The sequence below is a fragment of the Phyllostomus discolor genome, chromosome 9 (assembly GCF_004126475.2).
Source record: "Phyllostomus discolor isolate MPI-MPIP mPhyDis1 chromosome 9, mPhyDis1.pri.v3, whole genome shotgun sequence".
NCBI classification, from domain to species: domain Eukaryota; kingdom Metazoa; phylum Chordata; class Mammalia; order Chiroptera; family Phyllostomidae; genus Phyllostomus; species Phyllostomus discolor.
In genome coordinates this window covers 39615225-39637193 of record NC_040911.2, presented here as the reverse complement: position 1 = coordinate 39637193, position 21969 = coordinate 39615225, and the positions used below count along the sequence as shown (strand labels likewise).

General features: G+C 35.6%; 1 long non-coding RNA gene across 1 annotated transcript; it reads left to right on the top strand.

Annotated features, from left to right (window-relative positions):
• Nucleotides 1–1502: 1502 nt before the first annotated feature.
• LOC118496701 lies at nucleotides 1503–20955 on the top strand. The gene is made up of 3 exons (XR_004899260.1): nucleotides 1503–1514; nucleotides 12417–12421; nucleotides 20312–20955. It is a non-coding gene; the product is annotated as an uncharacterized LOC118496701 (long non-coding RNA).
• Nucleotides 20956–21969: the final 1014 nt, after the last annotated feature.

Here is a 21969-nt window from a genome sequence, read left to right as displayed (position 1 = left end):
CCTGTGGAATCTATCTTTAACCTAGGCAAAACTTCTTTCAAACCTAAGCCACTGACTCCAAGGCAGCTGGGAGAAGGGAGGGAAGCTGGAACAACATAAACTTATCACCTCTACTGGAGATACCAAGATGAGGCCCAGGTCCTTTGGAAGCTAGGTCAGTAGCATTATCTTTTGAATAAAGGATGGTAACAGGGGAAAATAAATCCCAAACAATTCTATGGCAGAATTGTTTAGAGGGAGATACATTTTTTCCTTCTTTTTGAGCTTTACAAAATGATGTTTTTGTAATCCTTCATGTATGTTCAGGTTATCATCAAATTTACTTATTAACAAATTTACTTGCATAATTTAGGCATTTGAACTTTAAATTTATCAATAAATATATCTTAGTTAATAAAAAATAATTGAATGCCATATTCTAGGATATACTGCGTAGTGAGATAGAACCATGGAATTGATAGTCTGAAAAAAGTGTTTTGAAAAATGTAACAGATTTCTTGTACTGTATAATGTTACAATTAATTTTGTTCTTCAGATTTTAAATTGGTAAGACTTCCAAAATCAAAACAGTGTGTGCTTACTTTTAGGTACTGTTACATGAGAGATTACCAGACATCTGTATGGTGTTTACCCTTGGGAAGCTAAAGTTCACGTATTGCAAACAGACACCATAATTCTATCCTAGAGTAAAGTTTGTGTTTAACCTGTACTGGTTTTTTTAAGGCTTTGAAGTTGTGATTGGCAATAGCAATTATAATATCAAACTGCTTCTTAAGTTTTCTTTTGGATAAAAAGTAATTACTTCATCAAATACATTTATCACTTCTTTAAAAATTATTTTTCTTTTTATGGTTTTCCTACTAAGCAAGAAGCTTATATTCAGTGTGAATAATAGAATTCTCCACTGGGCAGAAAATTAACAATAACATTCAATTTAATAAGTCTTTATCAAGTGCCTATAATTAGAATAATGCTGTGGAGAATGAGAAAAGAAAATAAAGAACTGTCCCTGATCATGGGGAAGCCTACAATCTAATTAAAACAGGTATGTGTTTTGTGGTATTGTAGATTTAGATCTAATTTTACTTAAATCATGTTCCATGCTGTTAATGTAATAGAAGAGTCATATAACATAATCTGTAAGGACATCATTTGTTGTGTTACCAAATACCAAAATTATATAATAATTCAATTGAACTGTTATGTAATGGAGATTTTCATTTTTTAAGCTAGAAGATACTTTTAACTTTGTTTGAGGCATTGAGTGTAAAATTTGAAACAGTGCTGGTGATGTTTAGGAAATCATGGTATGAACCTTCAGTTTTTTAGTAACACTTCATGTACATCACGGTATCTACAAATAAAACAAAAATTTGTGGCATGTATATTTTTAGAGGGATATATTAATTTCATCACAATTCAACTCAGATCCCTTTTTTTTTTGCATCTTAGAGCAGAGACTAATTATAGGAAATAAGCTCCTTTTGAGACACTCTTTATGTGGTAAATTTAGTGTATGAGAAAATACCATTTAGACAGAAAGTAAATGAAAGCTTGTATTGACTGTCAGTGTGTTTAAAACACATTTATAGTCATATGCGATTACTTAGTTTCCACATTACTATCCTACTAATGTATATAGAAATAATGAACATTTGAAGCATAGATCATAGAGCATTTTCTTATAAATGCAATTCACTCTTTAGACATTAGGATTTTCATCAGTTTTTTTGTCAGTGAAGGCTGTGTGCACTCTGATTTGGCCCTTGTTATATGTTTCTCATTGTGTACAGTAATAAAAAGTAAGATGAATCAGTACCATTATTATGTTATCTTTTTACAATTTTTTAATTGAATTGAATTAAATTTCCTGCCTAATTTGTGGACCACTGGAGAAAGGAAGGTACATATTAAGGACAGAAAAGTAACAAGAGAAAAGGCTGGAAGGATACCTAGAACTTAGTACTTATACACTAATATTTTAGTTTTAAAGTCTGTTACTCCTTTATACTACGGCCTAATAAAGAACAAGATCATAATTTAGTCAGCTGAATTCTAACTCATTACATTTAGGTAATTTATTATTGTATAGTTTTTGTTTTTATCTTATTTAAAAGCTGTTTTTTAAATTATGCGCATGAGAAGTCTGTTCTAAGTTGACTTTCATTAGTAAAATTCTGTTTTGACCTATTTACAGATGTTTCCTTTAACTCTTATATTAAGTTAATATTAGCATATAAATCTTATTGCAATGATATATAAATAAAACTGAGTGATTAAAAATAATTGTGTAGTAACAATTTTCTCTCTCCTAAGATATTTAAATCTCTGAAAACACTAATGTGTGTGGGATGGTTATGATAGTCCAGCTTTCTTTGTGTGTGTTTCATTCAAATGTAAATTTATCACAGAGACTCTACAGATGAGTTCAGAAGGTAGAGAATTTTAATTTGAATAGTCATTTTCTTCTTTTTCATGAACATTGAAATAAAACCTTATTTTAGACTAAATAAACAGCCAATATTCAACTACCATATTTTAAATGCACTTAATGGGTTGTTAATTTTTTCACATCAGCAGTTTTTCTGAGATATAATTATTTTAAAAGAAAACATATATGCTATAACAAGAGTTCATCAGTTTCCAGTATGAAGCTGAATATTGTAGTACTATGTGAAAGAAATCAGTAGTAGAAATGAGACTGTAGAAATACATTTCAAATAACTAAATCGGAGCTGTTAAAAAAATATTGAAGTTAGCAGAAGCACACTGACATATGTACCTCACCCACATGCACATATCTATATACTGTGTATATATTTAGACTATTTTAAACTAGTGCTTAAAACTTAGTTTGATACTGTAAATACAAATCAAATTACAGGAACAATATCTGAGGACAAGTTTTTGAAAAGATTTTCACTTACCACTATTCTGTTTAAGACAGAAGGTCAAGATTCAAAGCTCTGTGATTTGGCTTCATTTTATACTCACTGTTGGCATTGTGTAAGCTACCATGAATGTTGTCTTAACGGAGGTTACCTTGTGTTGACTTTAGCAGCTTTTTCTACTTCCTTACAATAAAACAGGCCATTTGTGTGAGTTGCTGTTGATTGCATATTTTGAAGTCATTTTTGTCTTTAGCCCTTGAATTACCAGCCTGTGATTATCTCTTGTAAAATAAACAAACAAATAGACAGAAATCTCTTTGATCTACCCTAACCTTTCTATATGTAAATTTAGAAAAAGTGGCACTGTAGCATGCCAATAAAATGTACTTCTGCATTGACATTTCCAATGTAATTATTAAAAGGACTGTATAATTTACTAAAAGGAATTGCTGTTTGTTGTTTAATAAAATTTACTTTGGTAACATAAATGTAAATATTTCCCAAACATCTGCCATAGAGTGAAGGATTCTTTTGAAAGGAAAGACCTTTGTTTAATCTAAATATCTTTCTTTTATACAGTTAGGATAAGTAAAGGAATGTTTTCTGAATAAACTTATTGAGAGATCCTGAAATTTTATTTATTACATTCTTTAATATGTATGTTTCCATAGCACGCTTATAGATTTTAAGACATAATTATGTATGCTTTGCTTTAATTTATGTTCACCATTTAGAATTTAAAACTGAGTCTTACAGTGCCCAGGAGATTCTGTGATATGGGGTCAGACACATTGGTTTAAAATAAAAATCAGTGATTTCCTTTGTTGGTAGCCTTATCATTGGTAAAGTGTTTCTGGGTTAAAAAGCACAAGACCCTGCAAAGTGATGGCCCGGTAGTTAATATGGGCAGAAAATGAGTGTAATAAATCAGTTTTCTCTGGGTTCATTTCCATTTTGTATCATGGTGTGAGGAAAAACAATAGATGAGAATAAATTAATATGAATATTTTTAATCATTTCACTTGATAAGACTCCACATCATACCTAAGAAACAGACATTGGGTTTTTAGAGGTATTTTTCTTTTAATAACTGCTACATAGCAAATTCTTCATTTAACTTTTTATGAGGACATTCTGTTTTAATTTAGTAAATTAAATGGTGTTGACATGTGGGGTGGTATAAGTAACTGTAAAAGGGTTATATCTTACACTCAGGGTTGTCACCTAGTAACCAAAAATGCTGCCTGGCTCCATTTTTGTAGTGCCAGCGAGAGTGGGGGATGGGGAGAATGAAACTTGAATCAGTGACCATCTGGCCCAGATTTGGCTGATTTCCTTTGCACTGCTCTTTGTTTCAGCCAGACAATGGATTGTTCCCTTTATAGATAAGAATTCTGTTGATGACTTTGTGCTGAACCAGCAGGTTTGGTATGGGATTTCAAGCATAGATTCATAATGAGGGGTTTTCTGCTGTTCTAATATCACTGACTATCTTTACCTTCATCTAAAATGAAAAATATTCTTAAGGTTCTTTTCTATAGTTCAATAGTGTGGTGGGATCACAGACAAGTCAAATAAAATAATGGGGAATGTAGCTTTCTGGTTTGATATTACCTATCTCAAACATTGAAATTTTCTTTGTCCTTAGTTTCCAAAATCAGTATCTCCCTGATTGTGATTTTTGATGAAATTTTTTATAGATTCCTGTATGTCTGAACTTGAATTTTCCACTCAAACTTTTCATGATTTAAATTTAATGTTATCCTAAATGTAGGCTAGGCTTTTATGATGTGGTCATGTAAATGTTAAGATTTCTGTGACATGTGTTGCCACGTATCTGAAAATTACATCTTAGGATGTTAGAGCTATATTCCTACTTTAAATGCTACATATTCAACATGAGACTAAAAAAAAATGGTTATTGTCCAGAAGCAGGGACGTTTGTTGCCCACCATTCCAAGAAAGCCAACCATCATCAGTTTTAGTAGATTATCTTAGAAGCAGCAGATATCAGTGTGGTCAAATGTTACTTTTCCAGAAGAAAAGAGGAAGTTTCAATGCTGTCATCTTATTGGGTAGCCAAGAAATATAAAAATAATTATTTTTATTGCTGAAGTTTTAGGAGGATTGTTGGCTGTTTAAGTCAACTTTTTAGTTTAACCTATCATCACAGCTGAATTGCCATCTCATATTCCAATACAGAATTTTCTTCAGACAACTTTTTCTGAAACCACTTATTAACTTTGAAAGCCAGCATTTGATCACAATGGACTGCTTTGAGATCTACTATTGTAATTCTTTTTTGTAGATAAAGGAATGCTCTTTAGGTAGAATCAAGGGCACTGATCATAAGAAAAAAGCATCTTAATAGTTCCACCAGGATCTAAGTATGTAGTAGATAGGACCACACAGCACAGTGCACTGTCACTTGATGTGATTAATTTTAGGTATGTATGCAGTGACAAGTGAATGACAACAACTGCCACAAAAATCTTAGTTTGCATCCACATGGGGCACAGTCTATTCATATATGTTGCTCCCTTTCTCTTTAATTGATTGCTTGCTTTATTTGATGGTAATAGGACCTTGGAATTACTTGTTTGGTTTAAATACATGGGTGGTTTGGAATATGAGGATGTTATGGGTGTGAATTGGAATCAAATATTCAGATATAGAGAACTAGTTAGTTACATTGTAGAATAGACAGGGGTAAAAACTGCAATGACGATACCACCACTAAAACAAGTTCTACTTTACTTTCCTCTCTGCTTTAATCAGAGACTAGTTCAGGGAACTAGTTTGAGGTAGAGGGGAAGGTCTGATTCTTTTCTCCCCTTCCCCCCTCCTATTCATCTTTTACCCTCCAACCTCTGACTCTCCTTCAAATCTCACTGAGGAATTATAGTCTCTACAGAGGCTTGGTTGCAGATGCCTGGAAAGTTTACACTGCAGAGAGTTGTTTTGTTTGGCATAGCTAATCAGGAGCCAGGCTGGAATTGCTCATAGCTGTCATTCAGGTTTTGTTTCAAAGTCCAAGGACCTGCTGGGAAAAACAAAAAGCTAATGAAAGCTGACTGTATTTAAGCCTCAAATCTGTGGAATCTGAAATGATGTCCTGACAGTGTATTCTTATTCTTCCACATTCTTGCTGTCACTAAGGTAACAGATTTTTAGAAGCTTTCCATCTTCATTGTCAAGTATTTGCTACACTTGTTTTTCAGATTAGAGCATTCAGATTATCTCCTTTTGAGAAGAAGGAAAAGAGAAATAATGGAAATAAAATGTTTGAAACAATTACTCTGAATGCTAGTAAGATCAGTTTTTTTCCCTCAATACATTAAAACACATATTAAAACACATGTGTGTTTCATAGCACGTATTAAAATTTAGAACAAGATTAATTTTCCCAGGTTTTTGAGTGCTCTGTGTCTGTGGAAATTGCATTTTCCTGTGATGTAAAGCAATAAGTATTCATATAATCACTAACAAATACATTTTATGGGAAAAGGATATATTGTGAATTACCCTGTCTTTATGATCTTTCTTGAATAATAAACTAAATTATATGAAACATTGATGTGCTTTGATTCTTTTCTCTAAATGGGAAAATTAAATAACATGAGAAGATGGACTTAAATGAACATATTTACCTTCCCCCCCAAATCAGTGTTTTCATGTTAGTTTTCACAGGATATTTTACGTTAGTGGACTAGCTAGTACTCATATATTTGAAAATGCTGCTGTTTTTACAGCCAGGAGACCATAGGGGCATATATTATGGGTGGTTTGATTAATGATAAACAAAAGATATTTTTTAGAGGCAAGGTGTTCTTTGGGTATGCTTTAGATCTGAGATCTCCCAGGAATAGTCCTCAGTAGTGTTATAATCTTTATGAATCTTCTTGTCAAGGTGTTGACTCATTGTAAGATGACACGTTTTCTTTTCCCTATAGATCTATCAGACATCTTTACCAAGTATTCTTCCCCTATGTGGTAATAACTATGATATTGAAATGATCTAATTTTAGTACTGATCAGATCATGTTCTTCATTTGGTATCAAGACAATAGATATCTACATTCATGGAGATAAGATCTGGCTTAATTTTCATCTGAGAAATATAAGAGAGTGGGCAGCTGACCTAATGAAAAAGAACCAGTAAGGGTCTAGAAGGGAAGTCTTCAAAGTGTGTCATGTGGCCCTCATTTTAATTTTTGTATCTTTGTTCATGCTGGCTTCCCAGCTTGGAATTTTATCTTCTCTCCCCTCCATCTATCTAAATGCTCCATTTCTCAAGGTCCAGGTCAGGTCCTTCTTCATTTACTAAGTCCTCTTCAACCTCTAGTGCTGTCCAGAGAGTAAGAGATACACAGTGTCCTTAGCTGGTCACAGGATCTAAAGAATTATGTTCAGATATGGTTTTTACATTTTATAGGAGGAGAGTAATTAGGATGGGGGAAATGTGGAGAAAAATGACATAAAGGCAATAGACAGTTTTTCTCTCAGCTTCAGGTTTATTTCTTTTTAAAAAGAACTGGAAAGCATTATGCTAAGTGAAACAAGCCAGGCAGTGAAAGACAAATACCACATGATATCACCTTTAACAGGAATCTAAACAACAAAACAAAACAAAACAAAAAACTAGCAAAATATAACCAAAGACACTGAAATAGGGGATAGTCTGACAGTGGCCAGAGGGGAGAGAAGAGGGAATTTCAGGGGGGAATGGGTAGGGATTACAGGAACAAATTTGGAGGACACATGGACAAAAACTAGGGGTGGGGGGTAATGGGGGGAAGGGGGGAGGGTTGGGTGGAGGGGCTGGAACGGGAGTAGGGGAGAGAAAACTGTACTTGAACAATGATTGAAATAAAAATAAATAAATAATTTTTAAAGATTTTCAATGATAGCTGGCATACAATATTGTATTAGTTTCAGGTGTACAACCTAGTGATTAGATATTTACATAACTTACAAAGTGATCACCCTAGTAAGTCAAGTACCCATCTGACACCATACCTAGTTATTACAATATTATTGACTATAAGGTAATAGACCATTGGAAAGAGGCAAGCTTAATCCAAGATTTAGAAACAATATAGCTATCTTCAAAGGGCTGAGATGTGCAGTTGGAATCAGATTTACTCTAATTACCTCAAAGCTCTTAAAACTGTTAGTATATCCTTAAAGCAGTAGTATTCAAATTTTGCTCTACAGTGTTGCAGGCTTTCTGTGGTGTGCCTTGTGCTGCTAGAGGTAGAGGAGAAGGGACACTAGTTTTGAAATCATTGCTTTATAGAATAACAGATAGGTGAGAGTTTTGGTTCATCATAGGATAAGAGACTTTGAAAAATTAAATGGACTGCTTTGTGGAATGTGAGTTTCACATTATATCAGAAGCTTAATGACCCTGACAAGGATGCTGAAAGATTTTTGCTTATAGTGAGAAGTTGGATTTGATCCCTTGCCCCAATGTTTCCTATAGTTCTAAGACTGTAGTTGATTTTGTGTCTTATTGTTAGTATCAGGTGATTTGTCACTTAGATGTTCTCAATTTAATTTGGGGTAAACCCCACCTCTCCATTAAATTATGAGGCTCCAGAGAGTAGAAACAATGTCTTCACTGCTTTTGGATTCTTCAGATGCCAGCATAGATTTAGGAGCTCACTAAATACCTGCTGATACAAGAAATAATTGCAAGAAGCACATGCTTAATTTACATTATGTCCTCTCCCAATTATAAAAGGTGATAAGGGAAGGTATTTGCAGGATTTTTTTTCCCTACAATTGCTTTCTACCCTCCAGGAGTAATAGAAATGACAAAGGAGATTTAAGATAAGGCTTTATTATTTTTTTCTGGTCAGGAGGCCATAATACTACTGTGTCTGAAAAAGTGAACATGACCTCTCACCAGTTCTCCTCCACACCAACCCCTCAACCCCAGGAAGGGAGTTGCCTGACAGATGAAATATTGGATGTGAAAATCATGACTCTCTACATATACTGAGACACTGAGACACAATAGAAGGGCAATCTGAGGTTTTCAGGTATCCCAAGTACAGATAAGAAAGTGTATTATAAGAGGATCGCATCACCAGCCTGGACTTCCTGGAGTGGGAGTGTGGTTTGCCTCAGGATTCAGTTGGTTCTGATATTATTGAGAACTGGAACTACAGGGCTTGAATTACAGGAAAAATTTCCAGAAGCAAGCTTGCAATCTAGTCATCATGATAGAATTGATAAAGGCAGACAGGTGCTTGATGAGCACAGTGTAATCTCAAATAGCCCTTTCACTCATAGGAGGCCTTTTATACTTCTCTGTGTACTGGGTAAAAAAGAGCAAAGTGTTTTCCCCAGTTGCTGGCACATTGCCTTGTATCTAGTAAACACTCAAGGAGTGCTTATTTAATTGAGCTGGATTTCATTAATGGGACTTTTAGAGCCAATTACCAATTGCAGTACACATTAGCTGGTGATAGTAGTTATCATTGCTTGAAGTCTCCACTATACCTCTACAAACTCAGGAGACTTGAAGGATGATGGCAGGTTTCATGATGTCAATATCTTATAGTTCATATGGGGCAGTTGGTCACATGTAAACTACAAACAGGCTTGTGAAAGATCTCTATCCAAGTTGTTTGAATTGTTGATAAAAGACAAGGGGAATGCCCGGAGTCAGTGCTGATTCCAACATTAAGGATTCCCTGTCATACCCTCAGGAAGAGGGATGCTTTCATTAGGTGAGTAGTTATAAATCCTAACTATGTGTGTGGTAATACATGAGCACCTGCTGGAGTGAGGGTGTCATAAACAGACAGAAAGCTAGATAGGGAAGGGTTCTCAAAATAAGTCAAATACCAATGCCTGTTTTACTGATGGAGAAGAAATGAGGGGCCCAGAGATATGTAAAGCGTCAGGATTAGAGCATAGGTTATTTGATTCCCAAGATATATGCTTATTCATAATGATGAGAGAATACATTTATCCATTGTGTATATTTTTCAAAATACTTAAGAATGGCCTTCCTTCTCAAGACTATTTTGAAATTTAGAGATCATGCATAATTCTGAAAAGTATTCATATATCCCTAAAGCTGCTAAACATGTCTTAGGTCTTTTAAGGGATATAATAAACTTCAATTGAATGTGCATATTTACATGGTTCTTAGCAACAGTTCATTAAAATGTCAATCTGTCAGTCAGCATAGTTGAGTTAATGCTGGGAAGCTCCAGAGGTCAGAAATAGGACTGGGATAGAAGTTTCACAGAGGAAGATTTAAGTATATAACAAGAAAGAACTTAAAACATATTTTGCTTGTTTAATTATTAATTAAACCAAAGAGTCTAATAGTGAAAATTAGGTCTTCTTCCACCTCTGTCTCCCAGTCACCCAAATCTCTCATCCAGGGATAATCCCAGCTTCTTGGATACTGTTCCTGAGATATTCTGAGCATGTACATGCATATAGGGAAATATATTGAACATACTGTTTGGTACTTTGTATTTCACTCACTTCATTGTATTTTTGAAATTGATGGAAACCTTTCTGTTGACTAGTGCTCTTCAGCTGTGGAACACGCTCTCTTGTGATGTAGCTGTGAAGTGTCAGTCAAGTGTTCAATAAGGGCTGGAGGATTAGCTCTAAGGAATATCAATGGGATCTTGGGTAGGAGTTGGCAATAGATGACCTCTAGGGCTCCCCTTCTCAAATCTATGATATATTTAAGTGCCTACCAGGTGTTGAGCACTGTCAGGCAGGGAAGAAGTATAAGAAAATTACATTTTAGTTGGGTAGATAAGCTAAAGTTCACATATGTACGATTAGTGAAAATTTTTCACCAAATGTGAAAAATTCTGTAAGACAAAATTAATGACATTGTAAAGCTATATACAAATAGTTGTTGAGTGAGCCATGTAAATGATAGTAGTACTGAGTTAAACAAAGAGTGGAGAAGTCTAAGGAAATTTTGCTTAGGAAATGAGACTCTGCCTAGTCCTTGAAGAATTGAATTTGGATTCATAGGAAAGAGATAAGGAGATCAGTTTGGCACTGAGGAATGGTGAACATAAATATAGGGGTAGTGGTAGAACATTATGAAATTAGTGGACATAAGAAGTCAGTAGGGAGTAAAGCTGTTGGGTTGAGACCATGTTATGGAGTAGGTGAATTCCAAGCTCTGAAGCCTACATTTAGTGAATAACAGTGTCCACTGAAAATTTCTGAACAGCAATGTAACAATGTTGCATTTTAGAAAGATAAATCTAAACTATTATTTAAATATGGGCTCAAGGTAAAATGGATCTGAATATAAGTATTGGCAATAAAAGAGAGACTCAGAAAATAAAATGAAAAGATATATGGGATTGCTGTTTGAATTTTGGAGTCAAGGGAAAGGAATGAAACTGCTGACTCGTTTTCTTTTTAAAAATTTTTTTATTTTTAAAGATTTTATTTATTTATTTTAGACAGAGTGGATGGGAGGGAGAAAGAGAGGGAGACAAACATGTGTGAGAGACATCAATTGGTTGCCTCTGCATGCCCCAAACTGAGGACCTCCCCTGCAACCCAGGCATGCCTCCTGACCTTTAGGTTTGCAGGATGATGTTCAGCCCACTGAGCCATACCAGTCAGGGCAATGACTCCTTATTTTCAAGCCCAATTATCCCAGAGAAAAATGGTGTCATTAACAGAATAGGGAAAATAGAAATTGGTGTTTTGGGGACAGAGTTGACAAATTTGATATTACATTAAGGTTTACATGATGGGAGACATTATAGTGAAAGTGTATAGTTGAAAGAGTGGGACTAAGCAAAACTCTCAAAAGAAATTAGAACTGTGGGTGGCAATATCCACAACTCTGTTCCTTTAGGCCCAGGTTGCCCCGAGTGCTGCATCTTATGACCAGTGAAAGCAAGCTGTTTTCCTTCTGCCAAACTCGTATCAGACTTGGAGGGAGAGAACAGTGTAATGTCCACATAGGAAGAAGTAAAAATGAGTACACTTTTATTTTTTCACTCAAACACTTTGAAATGTGTTTTGCTGTATTGTGAATGACATTCATTTAAATCCTTGCATACTATTTCAGCTTGTTCAATTCTGAAAAAGAAATTTAGGGTGAATTTTCCTCCAATATAGAATTAATGTCTGTTGTCCTTAACAAATGTACTACCTAGATTTAAGGAGTTTGAAATTTAGTGAACTAGTTTATATTCTATGGCATATTTTACATGCCTCCCTTTTGGCAGTTTTGAGTTTGAAATGTAATTATTTGAAACTTCTGTAACAGCCCAAAGGAGAAAATATGTGATACTTTAGGATTTATTTGCCCTGAGGAACTGGTATATATTTTCTCTGTTGGTAAGAGAATGTACTGATAAAAGATCATTGTGTTCCTTTTTTTATTATCCTGGTTCCCCAGGAGCTACATTTCATGCTGATCTTCTCTCTTCTAGCCCTGAACTTTATTTTAAGATTACATAGTGTCTACTCTTATTGTAAGTGAGTGCACATCCTGTTTTGGAAAAGAGAAGGTACAAATAAATTCAATTTATTGTAATCATTAAACTATTCCCAAAGAGTCAAGACTATGTTCCCCCAGTACATGGGATAATTCCAAGGTCATAGTAAGTACTTGAAAAATGTTTTTTGAATGAATGAAGCTCAAGAAAGGTTCAGAAAAGTCAGGCAGATTATTTGAGAAGGTAAACTAGAGATACTATCTTGAAAGAGGAGGTATTTATGATAGACTGAGAAATGATAGGGTTTTGACAGGCTGATGGGCCCTTCAGTGAAGGTAATCACTTGAACAGAGACGTGGAGGCAGAAAAATGTGGGTTGTGTCCTAGTAATGGTGAATAATCCATTTTGAAGAAGCAGGGGACAGTGAATGGGATGGTGGGAGGGGAGCCTGTTGAGATTATTGTCTGTGGCTTTACTTGCTCTTGTCTTTTTATTATCTTGTCTGGGGTGAGGCTCCAGAGTCCACAAGCAGTAGAGTTCACAAGGACAGTGGAGGGCACACAGCCCACTCTTCTAGTGTCCTCTCTCATCCCGCCCTTGACTCTTAGTCATTGACTCTAATCCTTTACTTAAAACAACTTAGCCATGATGTTATTTTAACCCTGTTTAAAACCCAGGGAGTCCAAAGGCTGTCAGGCAACCTTATTCTTTGGTTTACTCACCAGGAAACCCTGAACATAAAGCACACTTACACCCACAGGAAGCAAATACCCGCTCACAGACAATGGATTATTTCATTATTTAAAGTTGTATGAAATTTGGAGGTAATAAAATAAATCTTATATTTATTATATTGATATTGTATATCACATTTATTGAGCATTATGTGCCAGACACTCTACTAAGTACTTTATTGATTATATCATTTAATCCTTATCACTATCCTTAGCATCTGCTATTATCTTTATTTTAGTGATGGAAAAAAAAAAAACAGACAGAAGCTTAGTGTCAGCTATATTCCCAGAGTAAGTGCCAGAGCTGTGATCTGGATGCAGGAATTCTGACTCCAAAGCCTAAGCTCTTAGCCAGTACTTTTGACTAGTTTAAAGAAGCACATTAAGAAAATATGACAGATAAATACTAGATGATGACAAAAAATTAAAAGTTAGTGTCAAATTAACATTTCAAATTTTACTGAGTGGCTATGTTCCTATTGAGGTTTTTATTTTGTCATGTCAATGTTTAAATAAAAAGTTATCTTTGAATGCCTTTAGATGGGGCATGCACTCTTCTTTTCAGGCATATCCCGTATCAGCCCACAAATTTGTGGCATTGGTGAATATGTTATATTAGTTCAGAATGCAGCTCCAGTTGTGTAGGTTTGAGTCAAGAAAAGGAAAGAAGGGATCATGCAATCCATGTGAGTCCCCTTTTATCAGCGAAGGAAAACCTTTCCCAGGAACCTTTGCAGTACAATCCCCTTAGGTTTCCTTAGCTAGAAGGAGGTTGCTTGGCCATCCTTCACTGCAGGGAAGGCTAGGAAGGTGGGGAGCAGAATTTTTATGGTGAACTTAAAGCAATCAAAATCCTTCTGGAGCTGAATGCATTAGCTCCAAAAACAAAATCAGTGCTATTAATAAGAAGTGGGGGGAGTGGGAATTAGAAGGGACTGCCTTGACTGGTGTGGCTCAACTGGTTGGGCATCATCACACAAAGCAAAGGGTCATTGGTTTGATTCCCAGTCAGGACACATACCTAGGCTACAAGTTTGGTCCCTGGTTGGGGTGTGAGAGACAACCAATTGATGTTTCTCTCTCACATTGATGTTTCTCTCCCTCTCTCTCTCCCTTCCCTCTCCCTAATAAAAGGAGGTGGGGGGAACAGAAATAACTGTCATGTGTTCTTTAAAATTCTGATTGACTACATACTACCTTCACAGTGGAATTATTCATTAGAATAAGCTAACTGTTTTAACAAACATTCTCAAAATTTCAGCAGTTTAATTAATTCCTCACTCACACTGTAGTCTGTGTCATGTTGAGGAGCTTTTGCTTTCAGTGGCTTGGGAATCCAAGCTCCTTTCATCTTGTTCTGCTGTCATCTTTGAATTCCAGCCTACAAGATTACTCTGGAAGAGGGAGAGAGTATAGGGAAGGCACACAACACTTAGCTGTCTTGGCCATTACATCAGGCACATTCCATTGTGAGAACTAGGAGATATTGTTTGGCCATGTCTCCAGGGAGAGGAAGTGGGCTTGGTGAGCATCTAGTCAGCCTCTGCTGCACTATAGTTGAGTGAAATTTAGTTGTCATTGAAGAGGGTTGACAAAACAGATAAATGCATTCTTTACAAATGTGAAAAGTGAGTCTCATAAGAAGTTATAAGTAAATGAGTTACTATCTTTTGTAATTTCTTAAAGTTATTTAATACTCCTCTTTATAGATAGTTAAAATATGGATAGTAAAGTATCAAGCATATCATTTCCAAAAAGCCTTCCCTGACCTCTCCAGACGAAAAGTGGCCGCCTATATTTACTTATGTGGGTGCCGTTTCTTGGCTGTAATAACTGGTTGGCATGTATCTCACTTGGCTGTAAACTCTCACAAGGCACAGACCATGTAGAATTCATCTTTTAATCACCAGGGCTTAATGCCTAGAAGGTAATCAATAAACATGAAATTAAAGGAATGATTGAATAGATAAAGCATTGAATGAATGTATTGACATTAGTAAAACTTCAGAAAGAAGGCTAGTTTTGAATTCACACAAATGTTGATTTATGGGATTTTTATAAGAGTATGTTTTTCTATATAGCATAGATTATTATTTGACTAGCTACTCACAAATAATTAACATATGTAGGAATAACACCTAGTTCTATAAAGTGCTTATGAGGGAAAGATATTTTTCATAAATAAATTAAACATATAGTTTAATATGAGCTGCCTTAAATTTCACTCTATGGAGAATAAGTGAGATTTTTATTTCACTAGTAATATTCATAATACCATTTTAATTTTCTATTCCTTAATTTGACCAATATTCATTGAGTTCCTACTGAAACAGAAGATAGTAATAAATACACTAGTCTGTAATTTTATAACTGTATGACTTTATATTAGAATGAGGGCTAGAAAGGCAAAGAGTAACAGGAAATGCATAATTTATATTGCAGATTTAAGGAAGTTTTTAAGGAGGTACTATCTGTGTTGAGATAAAAAGGAAGAGAGAGACAAAGCTAGAGGAGTGCTGGGGAAGAGCACTTCTTCAGACTGTATGTAGGTTCTGAAGGGGAACTCTTGACATGTGGGAGGAGCTGAGAAAGAAGGCCAAGGCCACCAGGTTGGAGGGGATTAAAGAGAGAACAGACCACAGGCCATGTTAAGGCATTGGACCTTTGCTTTAAAGCATTAGCTTATGTAATTCAAAACAAGAAAAAAAAACTTGCTGCTTTAGATGGCACATATAATAAGCCTTTTAGCCTTACCTTTTAGCTACTGTAAAACATTTTGTAATACAGTACATAAATACCAAGTACAGTTGGTTCTTGAATAACATAGGTTTGAACTGCACAGGTCTACTTATATACAGATTTTATTCAATAAATACCTGTACTTGATCTGCATTTGGGAGTTTGTGAATGCAGTGTGCTGACCGTGTGCATTGGTATACAGCATTTTATGTAGGGGTCTTGAGCATCTGTGGATTTTTGTATTCATAGGGGTCCTGAAACCAATCTCCCATGAATACCAAGGAACAATTTAAGTTTTAGGGGAGTCAAAAGTTTTACACAAATTTTTGATGGCATGAGGGTCAAAGCCCCTAACCTCCATGTTGTTCAAGGGTCAACAACATGTAAATCCTATAAGTACATATTTTGTTCTTAAATTAAAAAAATAATTTACTTGTAGCCCTGGCTGGTGTGGCTCAGTGGATTGAGTGCCAGCCTGCAAACCAAAAGGTCACCCGTTCGATTCCCCATCAGGACACATGCCTAGTTTGTGGGCTATGCCCCCAGGAACCAATCGATGTTTCTCTCACACATCAATGTTTCTCCCCCTCTCTTTCTTCCTTCCCCTCTCTCTAAAAATTAAATAAATAAATATTTTAAAATAGCATACTCATATTAATGAAAAAATCTAAAAATTTTGCTCATGTTTCATAAAGGAAAGAAGGAAACTAAGATTGAGAGAAATATAGTCGGAGGTGGATTTAAGTAAATGGGGGGTGGATTAAGTAAATGGATTTAAGTAAAGATACAATAGAATTGTATCTTTATTTAACTTTTTATAAATTTTTTTCTTATTTTTCAATTATAGTAGACATTCAATATTATTTTAAATTAATTTCAGGTGTACAGAATACTGCTTAGACATTTATATAACTCAAAAAGGGATCCTCCTGATAAGTTTAGTAGCACCTGGCACCATACATGTTTATTACAATATCATTAATTATACTTCCTATGCTGTATTTTACATCCCTGTGACTTTTGAAATTACCAATTCTTAATTCCTTTATGTTTTTCACCCAGGTTCCCAACTCTCCTCCCATCTGGCAATCATGAGTTTGTTCTCTGTATCTATGAATCTGTTTCTATTTGTTCATTCATTTTGGTTTTTTAGATTCTGCCTATAAGTGAAATAATATGGTCTTTCTGACTTATTTCACTTAGCATAATACCCTGTAAGTCCATCCATGCTGTCACAAAAGGTAAGATTGCCTTTTTATGGCAGAATAGTATTCCATTGTGCGAATGTACCACAACTTCTTATTCTGATGGTCCATTGATAGGTACCTAGGTTGTTTCCATATCTTGATTATTGTAAACAACGCTGCAATGTTTTGGAATTCTTCAGATAAATACCCCAAAGTGTAATTGCTGGGTCATGAGGGAGTTCTATTTTTAATTTTTTGAAGAACCTCCATACTGCTTTCCATAATGCCTGTACCAATTTGCAGTGTCACCAACAATGCATGAGGGTTCCCTTTTCTCAACATCCTTGCCAGGCTTATTTGTTGATTTATTATTTTTTTTAGAAGTAATTTCTTTCTTTAAAAAATTATTTATTTATTTATTTTTAAAGAGAGGGGAAGGGAGGGAAAAAGAGAGGGAGGGAAACATCAGTGTGTGGTTGCCACTCACATGCCCCCTACTGAGGACCTGGCCTGCAACCCAGGCATGTGCTCTGACTGGGAATCGAACTGGCAACCTTTTGCTTCACAGTCCAGTGCTCAGTCCACTGAGCCAAACTAGGCAGGCTTTTTGTTGATTTATTAATAGCATCTTGACAGGTGTGATGTGATACCTCATTGTGGTTTTAATTTGCATTTCTTTGATGATTTGTTGAGCATCTTTTCATATGTCTGTTGTCTATATCTATATGTCCTTTGTTTTAAAGTCTTTTTTTGTTTAAGAATTGCTACCTCAGGTTTTTTTTTATGTCCATTTGCATGAAACATCGTTTTCTATCTCTTAACTTCACTCTGTTATGTCTTTTGATCTGAAGTGGGTCTTTTGTAGACCAAATATGTATGTGTCTTGTTTTCTTATCCATTCAGCTACTCTATGTCTTTTGATTTGGGAACAATTTAATTCATTTATATATCAAGTGATCATTGAGAGATATGTAGTTCATGCCATTTTATTATTATGTTGTCCAATCCATCAACATAGAGTGTCTTTTCATTTATTGGCATCTTCTTTAATTTTTTGACTTTAAATAATTTTTTATTTTTCAATTACAGTTGTCATATATTATATTATGAATAATATTATAATTATTTTCAGTTATATAACCCAGTGATTAGACATTATATGAATTACTAAGTGATTGCCCTGATAAATGTAGTACCCATCTGACACTATATATAATTATTACAATACTATTGACTCTATTCCCTATGTTGTACCTTACATCCCTGTAACTATTCTGTAACTACCAATTTGTACTTCCTAATCTCTTCACCTTTTTTACCCAATCCCCCAACCTAAAGGAGACCCTTTAACATTTCTTGTAATACTGGTTTGGTGGTGATGAACTCCTTTAGCTTTTTTTTTTTTTTTTTGGTCTGGGAAACTCTTTATCTCTCCTTCCGTGCTAAATGATAGCTTTGGGTGGTGTCAGAGGAATGGCGATGTGACAGGTCTCCTTGGTCTCTCCCCTTGAAGTTTCAACAATTGAAACAGCTGTAATTCAACAAAGGATTCCCTGCTCAACGCACAGACACGTCTGAGAGATCTGCACATTGAAATGTCTAAAGGTGGGCAAGTGGGAGCAAACCAGGGAAGTGAGAAGGAAGAAAAGCTGAGACAAAGCACAGACACAGCCCTGCAGTCTGGAGCTCACCTCAGGTCTCATCTCAGAGAGGGGAGGAATCAGGTTGTGGCTGACACTCCCTTCAGCTGGGAAAAACAAAGAGATTCAGTGAGCATTTCTTCAGGAGTGGGCAGTACTAGCTGTGGCTGAGCCCAGTGACCTGGGCAGGGACAAAGCACAAAAGTGAGACAACAGTTGTCTGGCATTCAGCTTTCTAGACAGATAACCAAAGCTATGGGATTGGCTACCTTCTTTGAGCCTCCCAGAGCTTGCCTCCCCTCACTCTTTGTGTTATGTTGTAGAGTACATTATTTGCAAACCCAAGACCTGGAACTATAGAAATGCTTTTTCTCTGAGTAACAAGTGCATTTTGACTAATTCCAGAGTCCGGTGGAGGTGCAGAGGTAATCCATAAGGGTCTGGGGTTACCATTGCTGGAAAGGCAAAGCAACAAAGGAAGTGGCCCTGTTCCTCCAGCTCACCCCACACCCACACATCACAGCTGCCCTGTCAGCAGCCTCTGGCTGCAGAAGACAGCGCTGGGATTTCACAGATTTGGAGCCCCATCACATACTATGTTCGCCTTTGAGGTGTGTCCCCTGGGACCTGGGCGATGGATCACAGGCAAGGCTCCCACCTTCCCAGGGAACACAGGCCATTTTCCACTACCGTGCATAGACCTGAAATCCAAAGAAATGCAACAGAGCTAAAAACAAAACAAAACAAAACAAAACAAAAACAAAACAAAAACAAACAAAAACAAAATAACCCTGTGATTCAGCGCCACCTACTGGAAAACAACAAAAGGTGTTTTCTTATCAATTTGTTAGACACGCCACTCGTACATAGATGCTTAGACCTAGAAGGAATCAATCAGGTACCACGAATAATTAAGGTAACAAAGCAGCTCAGAAAGAAAAAGAAAAATCTCCAGAAAATAACTTAAAGACATGGAAATATGTGATTTAAATGCAGAGTATTCAAGATTGCAGTTCTGAAAAAACTCAAGATATAAGAAAGCACAGGCAGGCTATTCAATGAACTCAGGAACAAAATCAGTGAACAAAATGAGCACTTTACCAATGAGATTGAAACTTAAAAAAAAGAACCAAATAGAAATTCTGGAGATGACGAACTCAATAAAAGAGATAAATAAAGAATGAACTAGTGAGCATAGGAAATAGAGATGACCACATAGAGGAAAGAATTAATGCTGTTGAAGATAGAAATCTAGACATGGTGCAGAGGGAAGAAGAGAGAGACTTAAGCATAAAAAAAGAAGGGAAGAACTCTATGAAAACTATCTGACTCCATCAAAAGAGCAATATAAGCATAATAGATGCCCTGGATGGTGTGGTTTGGTGGATTGAGCACTGACCTGTGAATCAAAATGTCACTGGTTTGATTCCCAGTCAGAGCACATGCCTGGGTTGTGGGCCGGGTGCCCAGTTGGGGTTTGTGACAGGCATCCAATCAATGTATTGTTAATGTTACATTATCAATGTTACATTGTTACATTATCTTACATTAATGTTTATCTCCCTCTCTTTCTCCCTCCCTTCTCCTCTTTCTAAAAATAAATAAATACATAAATATATAAATAAATAAAATCTTTTTAAAAAGAATAATAGGCATACCAGAAGAAGAAGAGGAGAAGGGAACAGAGAGCCTATTCAGACAAATAGTTATGAGAACTTACCAAACCTGTGGAAAGAGCTAGATCCTCAAATCCAGGAAGCAAACAGAACACCTATTTACCTCAATCCAAAAACTCCTTCTTCAAGGCACATTGTATTTAAACTCTCATAAATTAAGGACTAAAACAAACAAACAAAAAAGAATTCTCAAAGCAGCCTGGGAAAAGAATAAAGTAACCTAAAAAGGAAAGCCCATTAAATTATTAGACTTCTCAGCAGAAACTCTACAAGCTAGAAGAGAGTGGAACCAAATATTCAAACTACTGAAAGAGAAATTACCAGCTAAGAATAATATATCTGGCAAAGTTATCCTTTAGATATGAAGAACACCTAAAGACTTCTCCAGACATACAGAAGCTTATGGAATTTATTATTAAAAGACCTCTACTGCAGGGAATACTCAAGGGGATTATTACCTGAAACCAAGAACAAAAGATCACAAAACTACAACTAAGATCACCAACAAACTCAACAGCATAGGAAGGGATTATTTGTGACAACAAAAAGAAAAAGGGAGGGAGTAAAGTTCTGAATTTGCACAGGGGGATGGAGATTAGATGCATTCAAAAGAAAAAGGACTAATGTATAAGTGAAACTTCCTTTGTCATAACCTAAAGTTAACCACATAAAGAACTTCAAAACTGAGACACATAATTAAAAAAAAAAAGAGGAAACAGAGGAAAAAACTATGGAATGCCACCAAACAAAAACAACACAAAGACAGAAACACAAAGGAAAAGAACCAGTGGAGGCAAAGAGCTACCAGAAAACAAGATACAATGGCTATAGAAAATCCTCATATATCAATAATTACTCTAAATTTAAATGGACTTTATTCACCAATAAAGACACAGAGTATCAAACTGGATTAAAAAAACCATATGTTGCCTTTAGGAGGCACATCTACGCTTCAAGGACAAAGATAGACTTAGAGTGAAAATGATTTTCCAAGCAAATAGCATCCACAGAAAGGCGGGTATAGCCATACCTGTATCTGACAGAACAGATTTCAAGATAACAAAGGTAAGAAAAGACAAAGATGGACATTTTGTAATGTCAAGGGGGATACTACATTAAGAAGATACAACACTTCTCAATATGTATGCACTCATCAGGGAGCACCATAATGTGTAAAGAAACTAGTAACAACTAAAGGCAGAAACAGACCAAAATACAATCATAATTGGAGATCTTAATACTCCACTGACAACTCTAGAGAGATCATCCAAACACAAGATCAATGAAGAAATATTGGCCTTAAATGATACATTTGACCAGATGGATATAATTGACATTTACAGAGCTTTTCATCCCAGAGCATCAGATCATACATTCTTCTCCAGTGCACATGGAATATTCCCAAGGATAGAACAAATCTTGGGACACAAAACTAACCTCAACAAATTTAAGATTGAAATCATACCAAGCATATTCTCTGACAACAATAACTTGAAATTAGAAATCAACTGCAGAAAGGAAGTTAAAAAATGCCACATATATGTTGAGATTAAATGACATGCTACTAAAAAGTGACTGGGTCAAAGAAGAAATAAAAGGTGAGATCAAGAGATACATAGAAACAAATGAGAATGACAATATGG